At 35.8% G+C, this 17,368-nt stretch overlaps 1 long non-coding RNA gene across 1 annotated transcript; it reads right to left on the minus strand.

Moving 5' to 3' along the window:
- Positions 1-1,208: 1,208 nt before the first annotated feature.
- LOC146376031 (uncharacterized) lies at positions 1,209-4,582 on the minus strand. The gene is made up of 3 exons (XR_014801864.1): positions 4,368-4,582; positions 3,084-3,220; positions 1,209-1,793 (listed from the first exon to the last, which is right to left on the minus strand). It is a non-coding gene; the product is annotated as an uncharacterized LOC146376031 (long non-coding RNA).
- Between the last annotated feature and the right edge of the window lie 12,786 nt (positions 4,583-17,368).

Genomic DNA, 17,368 nt, shown 5'->3' on the forward strand with positions numbered 1-17,368 from the left:
AGCGTATTGACTGCTTACTGTTTAATAAGGAACATATTGCTTTTACTTTTCTGTTGATACAATTTATAGTTTGAGGCATCTTATTAGTGTACTGACCAATAATGTGTGATTGTCAGTTGACCTGTAAATCCACTTCTGACCATTATATTTAAAAACACCTAATTAAGGTTTTACTTTCAGTTAGTCAGTGAATGGAAAATGCATTTAACTGAGGAAATGTAATCGGATAGAAACAGTAGGTTGTGTAAAAACTTCAATGAGTCTTAAATGACAATCACTGGTTGGGGTTGGGAGGGTTACTTGACTGTATTGAAATGTCTCCCCTCTCTATCTCTCTCCTGCTGATTTGACAGAGTCCATTTGGATTAGATGTAGTGGTGCAGAAAGAATTAATCTTTGGTGAAAATACTTAGATTGATAATTACAGGTTGTCACTGTTCACCCTGTTCATTCAAGTGACTGGTGTAATCGGTTGGAGGGAAACCAACTGTGCAACATCCACTCAGCCAGAACAGACATTATAAAATACAAAGGTGTACCATCAGAAGGAGATCTAATCTTTCATTAGAGCTGAAAGACGTCAGTTAAATATCTTTTGACTAAATCCCTCATATTTTCAGCAAAATTGCTCAGGCCTGATGCGTACACATCATTGAAATAATATTGCAACTCTGCTACTGTAGACATAGTAAAACTAGATGTTTTTCTCACATCCATACCCAAGCCAAGACAAAGACTAATAATACAACATAAATCTATAGGTACCCATGCCGATACCACCTGCTACACCTAAAGTAGCCTAGTGAATGAATTCAAGTATTTTAACAAAAAAGTATTGCACTAACTTTATCAAAATTATAGCCATTTCATATATATTGTCTCCTATTTTTAGAAGCTCATATACACTGTAAAAAAATATTCCGTAGAAAAACAGAAAATGTCCTGGTAATTTTCTGCCAGTACATTTTCTGTTTTTTTACGGAAGTTTGATGGACTTTTCTGTAAATGATAAAACGGAAAATTCTGTAGATTTACAGTATACTCTCTGTACTATTTACGGACATTTCCTTCAGCTATAAAACGGAAAATTCCGTTTATTCACAGTATATTTTCTGTATCATTAACTGATATTTTCCGTTAATAGAAAAATTGAAATTTCTGTTTATATTACTATTTCCAAGCACTTCTTTTCACTGTAACTCATTAAATATAGTTCTTTATATCCTTAAATGTACATTTCTATGCAAGTACAACCTAGTACACCATGTACTCAAAAATTCATAAATTAAAACTTTTTAAATTAATTTGTGCTTCGTACACAACAACATTGGTACAATTAATGTTAAATATTCTTTTATTCTCCTTAACTCAAACACTATACTAAAATATAACGACAGCATCCATCTTGTCATAAAACGACTAAACAGCTGATACATGAACAAAATAACTCACAAGCTTTCAAATTTGAGCATTTTTATTTCCTTGAAATCAGGTTGCCCTCGTGTAAATGTGTTTATTTACATTCACAGACCCTAAATCACAACAAATAAGACAATAGTAAGACAAATTACTACAAAGTCTTGTTCCCACTCTTCATATACCAGTGTGACAAAGTCCTGAATGCAGCCTGCATGTTAGTACATCAAGGTCCATCTGAGCTTTAAATAAACTACACTCAGCTTTTCCTTGGATTTTCAGAGTTGCTCAGTTCATACAGGAACTGCAGCAGTCGGGGTTAACGTGTCGCTGTGTTGCTCCTCCATGTCAGCCATTGAGACTAGTCGCATTTTATTCTGAGGAAAAAAAGAGAAACAACAAGACATTTTTAAAAAGTTTGTATTTTTACATTTTTTTTTAACCTAGAACATAAACAACATAAACAAAAAAAGGATTAGGGCTGTGCGATATGACGATATATATCAGATGACGATATAAAACTGTCTATCGTTTCATATTATACACTATTGTTTGTTTTGTGGTGTTGCAAAAGAAACTGTTTACGGCAATATTTTTTTCATGATTTTGATGGTCACTGTAATTGCTATATTATTTCTTAAAGTTCTCTCTTTCTCTTATACTTACAATAACCACACTATGGACGGACAAGTGACTGTTTTTACGCGTACTTTCGTTACCAACAATGACGGTAAAACCATTGTGTGGCTCCGCCGTCCGCTTGTTTATTTTCCACATAAACCTTTCACAATAAAGCTCAAGTTTCTGTTGAGACTTTTCAAAATAAACTGAAATGATATACATTATTCTCAAACATAAAATTTCAGAATATGCATCAAACAAATGACCTCAAATAAAAACATCAAGTAAATGGCACTTACAGTCACCACGCAGATGAAGGCACAGAGAATACCAGCATGGCCAGCCAAGATGAGGCAGAACCAGCTAGCTCCAAATAGAAGGACCAGCCAAAACAAATCGAGGACCTTATTGCTAAACGAGGGGCTACCTCTGTAGCATGGACATGGTTTGGTTATGAAAAGTCTGACACGCCCCAGAAAACTGTACTATGCAAATTATGCCACAAACTGGTCCCCACCACCACTCAAACACGACAAACCTCTTTAACCACCTACACAAGAATCACATGAAAGAGTTTCGAGAGAGTTTACGAATGAAAAGAAAAAAAGAGTCGTCAGGTGCTCAAAATAATCCTTAGACTCAAACGTTAGAACAGGCTTTTCCTCGCAGCACGCCGTGTAATAAATACTCACAAAGAAAATGGCACCGTTTAAACTCATGTCTAGAAATGTATAGTTTCACGCATCGGTCAAAACACTCGACTCCAGGTACACGACGGCCAACTGAAAACACTTCACATAAGTCGGGTTGCCCGAGAATCACAGAATTTACAGAAAATGCACTATTTTGTGATATATATCGTTATCAGGAGAGATATGTCTTATATTGGGATGTGAGATTTTGGTCATATCACACAGCCCTACAAAGGATTATAATTCACGTAGAGTTGCATACACATAGCAGCATTCTGTTGCAACAAAAGCAGTTTATAATCAAAGTGACATACATACCTTGAAAAACTAAATCAACCACAACATTAAACTCACCTTGTTTCTGTAGAGAAGGTGATCAGGGTTTTTTCTTCATTTCCTGAGACCAGCTGCTCTGGATCATCACCAGTTTGTATCTTCATCTTTTTTTTTCACTCGGGGAAGTCTTTCCTTTTCTTGGCCATTGCTCTGCACTGGAAAACCAAAGTGTGTGATCAATAAGGGATATTTTTCCACTGCAGGACTTAGAGTGCTTCAAGTAGTGATAGCTGTTGATCCATTTCTCAAATAATCTGTAAGGTTCTGGATTTTTAAGAAAGATACAAATATCTCTGCTTATATTTGGCTAAAAGCTTGATATAGACACAACAGTTTATAATATGTCAGCATCCCCCACAAGGCATATAAATCCCCTGCACACCAGCACTGTGCTTACATTATAGTTCAATCAAGAAATAGTTATTATTGATTTATTATTGAATTTTTTTAGTAATAATTATTAGTATTTAATCACATTAGCACAGTGGGGTGACAAAAATATTCCACATATTAGAAATGCTGCTCAGCATTTCATAAATTACATTTTCAACAATTGTTGGAGTAAAAACACAGTTACAGGGAAAATGTGTCTGTCTGTAAATATTAACTAAACATTTCTATGTGCTACAAAATAGACATAATTGTAAATGTGCTGAGGTGAAACTATACTTTCAGTAATATTACCACTACAGTCTGTTAACCACCGAAATAATCTATGCTGGTCAGCTAGCTAAAAGTCTTTACTTTAGCAGCCCAAATCAGAGGCTAACATTAGCATTTGCTAGCATCAGCCAGGAAGGTCTGAGGCTTAAACTAGGGTTAGTGTAACTTTTCCTGAAACCCTTTAAAGTGTACAGTAGAGCCAACTGTAAAACACAGGTATTGATACAGTACTTATTATAGTCCTAGAATAATTTCTAGAACCATGAAGTTCTCACTTTTCCCAGTTATCCACATCGCTGACTTTCGCTAATTAGCTAGTTAGCAGTCACAGCTGTGTAATACACAGAGAGACACAGACAGCTAACTATAATATTTATGAAAACTGGTTCAGCCACTGAAGGGCAAAACTGGTGGTATCACAGTAAAAATTATTTTAACATTAACTAAAATGGAAAGCTTAAGTCATGTTAAACCTAAATAACGATTATTTTAAAAACTGAGTCAGCAAAATATTCCTGACTTGTCTGGAGACAGCCGAAACCAGTTAACAAATAAATTAACAATTCTTTCTAAATAAAAACGCGGAGTCTTTTGAAAAACATTATTTTAATAAAAGAAAACATGAGTTTTAATACTTACCACAGAAATTTGAATGCAGTTTCTCCAAGTTCAGAGTCCAAAATCCAGATGAAGCCTGAAAGAAGCCTAATGGCTGCTCTTGCGCTTACTTTTCCCTCCTTTTCAGGTTCTTTTTCCCACAATGCATTGCAGTAGTTGAGAAATACAGAAAAATACCTGTAAATGACTAATACGGAAAATTCCTTCACGTTTATACAGTAGATTGTACTGTATTTTTACGGATTTTTTTTACAGTGTATAGTTGGATAAACTAACATAATTTCGCATTTTAGGCTTGTTTTTTTTATTACTAGGATGAACTCATTTGTATTTAATCACTGCCTGAAGTCCAGAACCCATGGATCTCACCAAATGCTCTTCCCTCCCTTCAGATGCTCTGCAAGTCGTTTACTGCAGACACCTTTCATTGCTGTTTGTTCGTGGGTCTCTCTGCATTCAGTTTTATCTTCAGTGACTGAAAAGCATGTTTTTTTTTTACTGAAATCAGGTCACTCACTTGGCCACTGCATATTTTTGCCTTGAGGAACTCTTACTTTGCATGGTGTTTTGCATCATTAACCATTTGGATTTTTAGGTTATGTTCAATCAATTTTGATAGCATTAAGCTGAACTGGTACAGAGAATATCACCCTACTTCTGTCAGCAGGTCATATCACCCAGTTTCACTGGCAGCCATATATGCCCATATGTAACTTGCCTCCACCATGTTTAAAATATGTTATGGTATGATTTAGTGCTTCTTCATAATTTTCTCATTCCATCATTCTGATACGAGTACCAAGTTACTCTTGGTTTCATCTGTCAAAACTTTTCTGTTCTGGTCTTCTTGCTCTTCATTGTGACCAATGGTTTGTATTTACATTTAAGCATATGTATCTTTACTTGCCTCTTGGACACTTGGACATTGATGCCTACCTCCTCATGAGTTTTCTTAACATGGGTAGATGTTCTTAAAGGGTAATTTAATAAAGGAAATAATTCTGTGATTATCCACTTTAGTTGTCTTCTGTGTATTTTTCAGGAGTCGCTCAACTGGCCAGTTCATTCTGTGAATAAACCAGACTGTTGATTTGTTACTCCTGAAGTTCCTGCCATCTCTTTGATAGGTTTATTTTTATTTTATTTTTTTCTGGTTGATGGTAGCCTACTTTGCTTTACTTCACTGCCTCTTGGGATCTGAGAGTCCCAGTCAAAAGCTTCCAAATGCAAGTGTAACATATGGTGCAAACTCTGGACATTTCATCATGAAATAATGAAGAAAAAAGCCTCACTAGGCCTCTGAGTTGTTTGTTAGTCATTTGTCAGATTAGTTTGTAGACAGTCTGTGACCATGTTCAATCAATTTTCAATTTCAATCAATCGATAAAAAAAGTTTGTGTAATACTTACAAAATCATGAATAAAAGCTGACAGTGGATATACTTCAGTCACAGCTTTCTTTTTTATTGTTTGATTGGAAATCCACAGAAGTGGTGTCCAACAGCAAAAACATAAAAATTGTTTCAATGTCCAAATAATTTTGATCCAAACTGGAGATAGCTGAAAAGCTGTCATGTTGGGGAGAGACAGGTTATCATTCAGTAGTTCTAAGGTGTTGTACTTGTGTGGGTGTCCTATCCTGTGTTAACCACTCTAGGTAAGTACCCATGATTTGCACTTCACACATTCGTGCTGTTAGCTACTTCCACTACATGGGTGGCATGGATTGTGTCAAGCCTGGTTGATGGACGTTTGCCTTTGCAATATTAACTGGTTTTTGATCTGTTGTATGTTGTGATTTTCTCTTTCTCCCAGATTTCAAGTATTGTTTATTGTCAGCACTGGATGGGACTGGTCCATCCAGGGTATATTCCTTTACCGACCCGGATGGGTCTTCGGAGAACAAGACATTTGTTCTCTTGGGTATTGTTTCTCGTAGCCGCTTAGCAGTCAGAGCTGGAAGTCTTTGCTTGCTTAGCTTATTAACCTCCTTCTGGGGTTCTTGGACCTTGACTTTCAACCTTCTCGTTGCACTGGCTACATGTTGCGTTATTAACCTAATACCAAGGGTCTTCAGGATTACTGTTGCAGTGGCTTCTATGATACTGGCAGTGGGAATAGTGAGTAGATCAGTGTTAACATCTGCCACATCTCTCTTAATGAGGGATTCACATTCAGGTGTGTATGGCAGTGGTCAGTGCCATGCCCTTTTCAAACTTAATAGCAGTTTCCATCTATTCATATTAGAGCCCTGATCTACCATGTCAGTGTGGATGTTGGTCTTCTGATCATCCTACATCTGTTGTATCTAACCTTTGTATTTGGAAACAGCTTTAAGCTGCTGAGGCGTGAGTGAGTGTGTGTCAGTGCTCATCAACAGAGTAAAAACTTTTCCCATTACAAGTTTAAGGTGTTACAAGACTTGTTAAGGCAACTGAGTGAATGTCATTAAAACTACATTTGTGGAACTAAATAATTTATCTGTACATGAGTAAGAAACTGTTGCCAAGGTTAACTCCATACATACCTTGACAACAGCATAAGAAAAACAACTTTCAGCGAGGACAATGCTGGGAGCAATTGTATTTAAAAAAAATGTTCAACAGCACTTTTGCTCAATGTCAAGACGTCCTCCTGTCCACTGTGTCTCTGTCTAAATGATCTGGTAAAGTACATGCTTTATTTTATATTAGTTTATGAAAGGGTACTCAGCATTTGTTCTTTGACTGACAGATGCTTTATTTGTCTGTGTCCTTTGTCGCTCAGGCCAGCAGGTCCCTTATGAAAATGGACTGTGTGTGTGTGTGTGTGTGTGTGTGTGTGTGTGAGAGAGAGAGAGAGAGAGACAAAGAATTTGTAGTCACCGTAGTGACAGATAAGTCAATCTCTCTACTTGTTATAAGCTGCAATATCTTTTGTTGTCAGGTTTCAAAACGCCAGTCTGAGCTGTGAGTTTTAGTTAGTAGAAAGCTTGATTATACTGTGCAATAAAGGTTAGCAAAGAAGTGTTCATAAATAATAGTCTTCCATGTGACCTACACCCATCTGAGAGTTGGGGGGGGTTTGAGAAGGAGCCAATAAAACTATATTTTTTCACATTTACATGTGTCTTATCTTCAAATAACACATATTTCTACTGCATATAATAACAGTAAAAAAGTGTAATTGATATGCTTCAGATATAGACCGTCTATATAGACCTATTGATTCCAGGCTACCACATTCATCATCAATACCATAGGCTTCATGCCCATGGTATTGATGAGGCTTTCCTTCTTCTCTGGAGGTGATTTGCATTTAAAATCTCATTTTTATGAAGGTCAGGATAATTTATTTTTAGAGGGATAGACACTCTTTACATATTTGTTTAATGGAATATGAATCACTTCACACCTGAGAAATGAATAGATGCAGCGGTGACATTTCCAAGATCTGTTTTTGTTTTAGTATCATAATTTGGATTTGATAAATGACCCAGACATTTAATGGAGTAAAAATAAGGTCAAAAACAACTTGAGCATCATTAACTATTTTCACTGTTTGTCACATATGGTTTTCTTGATGATTAATGCCACTCAGTAATGAAGCTCAGGCTGAGTAATTTACATAGACACTCTCCACAATGTAGCAACACTAAGTACCAGAACAACAACTTCACTTACTTGTTTTGTATTATACATTATCACGACACATTAGAGTAAATATATTTAACTTGTTATTGTAAGATTTATTTGCTCACACTGTTAAGAATCATGCATAAGTATCCAGGTTGCTGATGTTTCATGCAAACACAATATGAACATTATACAGCTGATAATATTAGAGACAAGATTATTATAGTTAACTCACAGATGTTTTTGAATTATCTTCATTTTTCTCTCCTTTGTTACATCATTCTCAATTTCTGAGTGTTGCACATTTGCTTTATTGTTTTTCCTCTCTCCCTACCTGGGAAATACAGCAACTGGCTAACACATTTTGAGACAAATTGCACAGCTGTGTCTTCAGTGATATTTGTTGAGCTGTTTGAAAAGTTTCTTTTGAAATTACCCGCCTCTTCAGAAAAGTTTATCCCTTTATTTCACTCGTCTTCTTTGGCGCTACCTAGATACTGACCAGGGTATATCACGAATGCACTTTCAATTTACATTGTCACCATGGAGGCATGGGACAAGGGTGAAAAGTAAAAAGGGATGTATTGAGAGTGTACACAGGCCTTGGGATGTCATTATTTTCTTATTGAATTACTGTGCAAACGTCTCCTCTGGAAGCAACACCAGGCTGCAGCACATGACAGACTCATTCACATGTACCATGCATTAACTGACCTATAAGATTTAATCACTTATAAACTGAACATGCTGGAATCCCATTCCAGAACATTCTGGTTCACTTTAATCCCTGGTGATATTTATTCTGATCTTCTGAAATCCTGCCCCTGACAAATACGCTTCATATTCTAACAATTACAAAAAACTAAAACTAACAATGAAACTAATAAAACCAAACTATCTACTGAATATTTTCAAACAGTGAAAAGCAAACAGAAATGATTAAAACTGCTCTGGAAACTAACTGAAACAAAAAATAATACAAAAATAAATAAAAATTAAACCTATGACAAAATGCATTGAAATCAGGATCTCGCAGTGATGCTGCAAGGTAGCACATCCAGACATTTTGATATTGGTGGTCTTTTAGCTATGACTTCAGGTTTTTCCTCTACAGTGAGTAAAGAAGACACAGTTTGCATGCTTAAGTCTACCAGTGGCAACCACATACACAGCCGCGTCCATATTTAGTTATTAAAAAGGCTATACCAATAGTGAATGTAAACCTGAGGGTCTGAAAGTCTGAAGTTCTCTTTGTTGCCTGACTCTATTAAATACCTGCATGCACAGCTTTAGGTGAGCAGCTCTCTCACTCCCCCAGCTGCACATTTGCAGGTGCAAACAGCAGTAGCACCATTAATGATTCAAACCATTAGATCAGTCAGTAAATCTGAGAACAGTGAACTGCGTAATGCACTTTGGTACACCTCAGAAAGGTGAGCTGTCACACAGTGTTGTACAAGTAAATCATTTGATACTCATTAGCTTTCCTCAGTTTTGTGTCCTGAACTCAATCACAGCCATTTATTTCACTTTTAGTAAGCATGACCTGCACTAAAAAGTCAAAATTATTTCAAATTCTGTCAGTGTTTTCAGTAGTGATAACTACTGTTGGCATACATAATTACCATAACTGTATCTACGATACAACCTCTAACTCACAAATTAAAGTAAGAGGTAGTGTGGTAACAATTAAAACACATGTTAATATTTAGCTTTTTCAGCTTTAGTTGCATAATAACACATAAATAGACATAACGACCACAGGCTACATTACACAACCATTATTTTATTTTCTTAGTTTGTACAGTCACTCATATATTGTGTTATTAATAGATTGAGACACTTGGTGTATTTAACAAATCAATAAATACATTTAGATCTTTAGGTAAATTAAAATATTATCAGAAATCAATATTCACGTGTGAATTTACTTATTTTCATCAGTCACAGCTTCAGCAGGGGATAACAGATAAATCTTATGAGTCAGTAAAGTTTCCTGATTAATGTTGCATTAGAGCTGTAACATTCTCAATGTGCTTAATGATTTGATGAACAAAGATATTAAGGTAAAAAATGTCATTTAATTGACATAAAATGCCATTTGTAGAAAAGCTTGCAAGGTTTGTTCTTTGAAATGAAACGCTAACTGCGCTGACAGTGGGGGGAAAAGCTATATAAACTGGGTTCATCAGGAGGTGGAGAAGAGGAAATAAAGCAATAATACTGCCATTTTTGCAGGGCAGTGGGCTGGACACCATCAAAACCTGATGAAGTGATGAGGAAAACAAGTCTTCAGCGTAAAGCATCGAGAGTAAATCAAAGCTTTGTAATGGTTAATGATCTCATCTCACTGAATGCCTCATGAAATTAATTTATACGGTTTAATCAGTCCACATTCTGCACTTCTCTCTGATTATAGTAGATTTACAAAGTTATTTCTTTCTTTGCAAAGTAAGACGAATAGCTCTGGGCTCTGCAATATTTTCTTCTTTCACCTTAATATTTATTGAAATTTTTAGCATGCCAACATGCACACACGTAACATTAATGCGAGATGAAATGCAGATGTACAGTCATCTTTCTTTTTCTTTGTTCCTTCATATAATAATACATGTAATGTATTCTCAGCATTAGAGCCAGACAATTACATTTCTAAAGACAGAATAATCTGTAAGCCAATGAAATTAAATGGGATTGTAGTGGATTATGCAGGGAATAAAGAAGAGAGTAAAATGCATTATGTGCAGATTACAGTAAACCCCATAATCTGTTTGTCCTAAATGGGCTTTGTTCATTCGAAGCCACAATCCATCTGTTCCTCTGGGACACTGTTTCACTGATGCCATCTCCAGCTGTAATTATTTAAACAAATCTCACATTATGGTTTTTCTTTGCACCTTCTAAATATGCTATGCAGTAAAAACTCCAGGTGGAGTCATCCACAGGCATCTATTAAAAGCCTCAAAGGCTTGAAGCGATTCTCTATATCTGAGAGAAGAAAAAAAAACAATTTCTGCTGTAGATTGAAAATAAAAGTCTGTAACTTTACTGAGAATATACAAACTTTTGATGAGGTAAAAAATAAATTTCCTCTGTAAGGTAAACATATATTGGCAGGCAGGGATTGTTCAGGATATACAGTGTGTGTGTGTGTGTGTTTTGTTTTGTTTTTAAATATGTGTATGTTGTGTTTTAATATCTCCTGACTAACCACAAATTGGGTGTACAATGTTTACAAGATGATTCTGTCATGACCTATATGGTGCATAAAACATTAATAATGTTTGGATTATGAAAATACAGCTGGAACAAGGTACATATTTTTCTCGAGCACACACAGTGCTTGATATCAGAGTTAGGAGACACAGAAATATACTACATACAGTCAATCATGCGTAGTGAAGTGGGAGGACCCAAATGTAGGACACATGGAACAGACTTGAACAAACGGCAAGCCTTTATTTTGTCTGATCAAAGTCCAACAGGAATCCAAATCAGAGCGGGCAAACCAGTGGGGTGTATAACGAAGCCAGATTAATGGGTTTGCGATCTTAAAATCAGACTTTCCCGTGTCATGAAAATGTCTCTCTTTTTATCTGGCTCAGTCACCATGATGCTTTATGCTTAACACATAACCAGGTCGGGAGAGGGTGATGTTCTGACTTTCTGTTTAAAACTGGCTAGAGGTGCCAGGTTTTCGCTGATTATTGTATTTACAGCATGTTCTAAGTGCATTTTAGATGCTCTACAGGGGGAATGTGTTTTATATGTGAAATTTCCCCTCACTCCCAACCGACTGCACTGGCTGGCTGCCCCTCCCTGAGCTTAGTTCTGCTGAATGTTTCTTCAGGTTAAAAGGGAGTTTTTCCTTAACAGTGTTGCCAAATGCTTGCTCACAGGGGGCTGTGGGTTTGCTTTCCAATATTGCAGGGCCTTTATCTTACAATATACAGCGTCTTGAGGTAACTGTTCTGAGTTTATGCTATATAATTTGAAATTACATTGAATTGAAATGTGTTAAGCTATTCCTTACAAAACTACTAAATAAAGTGCTATGTTGTCTTGAGAATTTGTATGTATTAATTTGGTGATGGAGAAAATGTATGTGTTGTTATACTTGATTGTAATCTGCTGCTAAGTCTCTTTTATACTGCTGTATTTACAGCTATTAGAGCATGTAAAACAAAGAATACCTGTAGGCCAGAAAGGCAAGGACACAGCACGACATGACAAAGTAAAGAGGAAAGACTGAAATTATATGTACAGAAAAAGCTTGTGTTTTCACTTTAGGGGAAGTGGAAACACAAGCGCAATGAGATACAGGTGAGGATATTCAAGACAACAGCACAAGAGGCAGGAAGTAAAAACAAACAAAATACATTTAACTAACAAAATAAAACAGGCAGTGAAAAACAGTAACTAAAAAGGCTAAAGCAGACACATTGATGAATTAACAGGACAAAGAAACAAAGGAAACATGCAGTGAACTGATAAACTCTGATCACTAACGGAAACTGAAAAGAACAAAAACATGAAATACTAAGACAGATAGAAAACAAAAGCTACACTAAACAATGTAGAAAACAAAGAAACCATAAGAAACAAACCAGTAGCTAAAAAAAAGAAACTAAACTTCAAAACCTCAAAATCACGGGGACACACCGAGAGGTCACAACACAATCACTCTATTTATTGCTGCATTCCAAATCACATTCCTTATAAATGGCATGGATTTAACTTACCATAACATGCATTCCTTCTGTGGTCTCTATTGTTATATCTCTTCTCTTTCTGTCATACATCAGCTGCCTTTATATTTTTGTTGTCATCCTTCACTTACAGAAGACTGCAGTGAGGAAGTTTAATGGCCCATGTGCACCAGCCCACATGGAGTGCATGATGTGAAATGTTTTAATACATAGACTTTACACACCTGCATTAGCCTTGTGCGACTATACTTTTGTACAAAAGCAAGAAAAAAAGTTGCTTTGTCATTTATACGGGGAAAAAAAAGTTTAAATATAAACTTTAACATAGTCATTGTATAGGCTGTATCAACTAAAGAATATACTCTCATCACAACATGAAGTTTTAAATCATAGAATAAATTACATTATGTAGTTTTACTTTGAAATGGCTATGCTCTGATCAGGAAGTTGTTGTTTTTTAAGATAAAGACTGGTACTTATGTAGCATCTTTCTACTTAATTTGACAACTCAAAGTGCTCCAAATGCATCCCATTTTGAATGGTCTCCAACTGAATAGCTATGGTTAGTATACTGTAAATTCTTGCATAATTAATGCCGTCAGATAAACTGACCAGAATCAACACCCTGTATCCATTTATTCATTTTCTTTACCAGTTATCCAATGAAGGGTGGCAGCAGGGCCCATCTAGCTTTCATAAGGCGGGAGGCAGGTTACATCTCAGACAGGTCACCAGTCTATCACAGAAACCTTGTGCATGTATTGCATGTATTTTTGAGTGGCAGCTTAATATTTAATATTGTGAATTCCAACTGCAGCAAGGATGTTTGTCTGTATAGTATCTGATTCGTGGCCTTCAAGCAAGGCACTAAACCTGCTCACGGGCATTGTATAGTGACATCACCAAAACTGATTACATCTTCAGCAAAAAAAGATGGTCAAGAAAGAAGTTGGTAAGAATGATGACATGGTCCATATGTCACAATAAAGTAAAATGATAAACAAACGTCAGAATGAGGGCTTCAGTAGCCTGGCGTTTTGAGTGATATGATCATGCTGCACTATATCCAGACAACAGCTCTGTGCTGAAAAATGCCATTAGCAGTTGGCTGCTCTTCAGCAGGGTTGTGGGTTCAAGGAGATGCACAGCAGTGCCAACAGGCTGATGGGTAATCTGACATGACAATATTATTGTGTAGGAGGGCACAGTTGGCACTTTCCCCTGTCATCTCTGCTCCACTCCACTTTGCTCCATTACCACACACAGCACAAAGATTGTTCTCTTTGTGAATGTTCCCATCAAGAAGGCGCAGAATAAGAGAAAAAGCATGAAAGTCAGGGGTAGAGAACAGAAAGAAAGACAATAGGCCTCAGAAGATAATAGAGACATAGCGACATTGTGACAATAAACAAGAAGATAACTTCTTCTAATGGACTTTCACTAAGGTATTTGTTTGTATCGCTCTTAAATGAGTTTACCACAGTACACAGCTAAGCCCATTTCTGCACTCTAACTCATAAATGACTGCTTTGTGTTAGCTTTAATTTAACTTTTTTTGTTTTCACCCAACTTCATTATTGCAGAGAATGTATAATGGGACTTTAGCAGTACATTATACCCTAAGCCATAATGTCTACACATTTTAAAAAGTGCACATTTTCTACAGTTTGCTTTCCATGACATGAGCTGGCTGATTCAAAGTACTTCTGATCACAATAGCACAGAGTAAAGATATTATATTAATTCAATTTAGTAGAGACATTTGGATTTTACCCAACATTAACAATTTACAGCTCAAGTCAGATTCCTATGGATGATTTTTAAAGAGCATGGCAAAAAAAGAAAAGTGAAACATACTTGTCTTATGCTAAGATTAATGCAATGATATAAGGAGAGTAAAATCACTCATTTAAATAACCCTGCTTAAAATAGTGGAGAGCTTCATTAATCTTTATGTCATTCCCAAGGATAAATGGGAGAAGTAATTAGAGCTAATAGGAATTTCATTTTCCCCTCTATTTTGTGGAGTTATTATTCACTATCTGTCTGTGATGGGGGAAAACGATTGCACAGAAATAGTTTGTGGGCTATGTGATAGAATGAGGTTATATCATTTCTTTTCAGTTTTTGGATAATAACTGGAAACTTTAGCCTCTTTCAGTGTCAAAAATCACAAATAAATTCCACGTACCTCCAGGATTTATGCCATTTAAGTAGACTCAACAAGACAAGCCTAATAAATGGGGGAGAACTTGATAAGACCACCACAGCATTACCACGATCTTGTGAATTTTAATATGCAAAGTTATTTAAAAAGTATATTTAAAAAGGGGGGTTTTCTTCTTTGATTTTGAAAATGGTCTTCATCCAAATGAAAATGAAAAAACAAACAAAGAAAACCAATTATTGTGAGACCCTGTGAAGAAGATTTCTTTGATGTTCCAAGTCGAATTCTTCATTTCCGCTGTCCACATGTAAAGTTTCTGAAAATCCATTTTCAGTGACCTAAAACATTGTTTACATACAAATGCACAGAAAAAGTTACGTTTTCCAAAACATTTGTTTATGTGTGGATAAGGCTTTGATGCATTTAAATAACCCAAATAGAGACATTGCAAGCAAACTTTGGCTAAGAAGTCTGAGGTGTTACATGGTTCGTGTAATAAAAATTTAAAAAAATAACATTTTAGATGACATCTAGGTCAAGTAATGTAATGCACTGAAATACGATGAAAAAAATTTAACAAATAAAAATATAGCTAAATACAGCCACTGCATTCAGGTGATAAATTAATAAATATTAACTCGTACTTGCTTCCAGTCACTGTCCAGCCAGTTGGGCTGTGCAGAAACTGAACAAACCAGCATGATATTACAAAAAAAATAGCATCATATTAAAAAAGCCATTTCTAAATACCTCAGTGACACTTCAGAATGACATTAATGCTTGCTGCATTTGAGCTTTTCTCTTTTCAAGAGAAACGACTGGATAAAGTCACTGCACGTAGAGGCTGGTTTTATACCGCTTTCATGAAATTGCCGCCGTTTCATGTTTAACATTTAAGATGTCAAGTGCTGTTCTGTGAGTGGCTACATTTCAAAATATAGGACATGAATTTCTATCACCACCAAATGCTGCAGGATTACTTATAGCAACATTAACAATGACACTCTGCCACTGTACATTATGTCAAACAACACATTTCTTTTTTGTTAACTTAGTAGCGATAAATCCATGTGGCCAAACGGTTGTTTTTCAATTCATGATCAGCTCTGAAAATCTTATCTTAGAAAAAAAACAAGTCAAACACTCCCTTGACTTCCCAACTTATCCCAGAGATGCCCTTGAGCAGCACACTTAACCTCATATTCTGAAGTCAAGCTGCTCAGTGGCCAGCTCAAAAAGACCTGCAGTTATATTGGGCTGTTTCCAGGTGCCGTTAACATTACTATAGTAATATTAAATTAATTTCTTTAGTGCTCTTACCTGCTTCAGACACTGACAGTTGGTTGTGTCTGTGAATGTGCAGAGTAACTGTGCATGCTGACTAAAAAATCTGGGCAACAAAGGAACACATGATTGTATAAATGCAATGGTTGATTACTGGTAAACATCCTGAGACATACTGAGGGATTTGCTGAACCTGCTACAACATAATGGGCATCACCATCAAGCTATCATTTAAGCAAAGATTGCATTGTAAATATGCTAAAATAACATGCTTTCCAATAAATTTTTAAAGTTTTGCTCCATTTATTTTCACTCCAAACAGAATGAACAATCTGTGAGCCCCTACTACTTTTGATCTGTATGAATTTGAGATGATTTAAATCAGACTTTATCCATTGAAAACATATATTGCAAAAGAGTGGAATTCAGCTTTTACATTTTTATATTAAAAGCTAATCCCACCTGTGCAGAGTGTGACAAATAATGGGTGTCACCATATCATAACATATCTTAATTAACTGGGAAAGATTTACACATATTTATTATTTGGGAAAGAAGCAGACTTGAGGGCAAACCATAATCATTTTCAAGTAGTCACACTGGTGTTTTACATGATTGTTCATTTTAGCTTGGAAGTATGGAAACAGACAGTAATGCTGAGAACTAATGACAAGGTTTATGCCACAGCTGCCTGAAAATTAACAATACTGGTAATTACCAAATGTTTAACCCACCAGTACAAGCTTTTTAATGAAAAATGATATCTTTAATGTTTTCAGATTTTTTTGCTTGCTACAAAAGAAGCAGTAAAGCATATGACATTTTTTAAATAATATGACCAATTGCAGTTATTTACTTGCATTCATAAACAGAAAAAAAATGTTTTTTGGTTCATTTTTGAAGTCCAGTGTCCAAATTTGGGTGTAGAAATGTGAATTCAGTTTGTTATTTGCCAAATAAATAATGGCATATTTTTTAGGTAGGTAGGTAGGTAGATAGATAGATAGATAGATAGATAGATAGATAGATAGATAGATAGATAGATAGATAGATAGATAGATAGATAGATAGAGTTGTTGTAGCTGCTTTGTCTCCTGTTTATTTGCAATTGTGAAAAATTTGGTCATGTTATGCTTTTTGGAGAGCAGAAGGTTTAGCAGGTCATTTTTCACTTAAATTGGTAAAAATCACATCTTCTGACACACAACGAGTCCCAGAGTACCACATTTTAACTGTGGGGGCCCTAGTG

This window comes from Perissodus microlepis, chromosome 12, assembly GCF_051167445.1.
Source record: "Perissodus microlepis isolate ML-2025 ecotype Zambia chromosome 12, ASM5116744v1, whole genome shotgun sequence".
NCBI lineage: Eukaryota > Metazoa > Chordata > Actinopteri > Cichliformes > Cichlidae > Perissodus > Perissodus microlepis.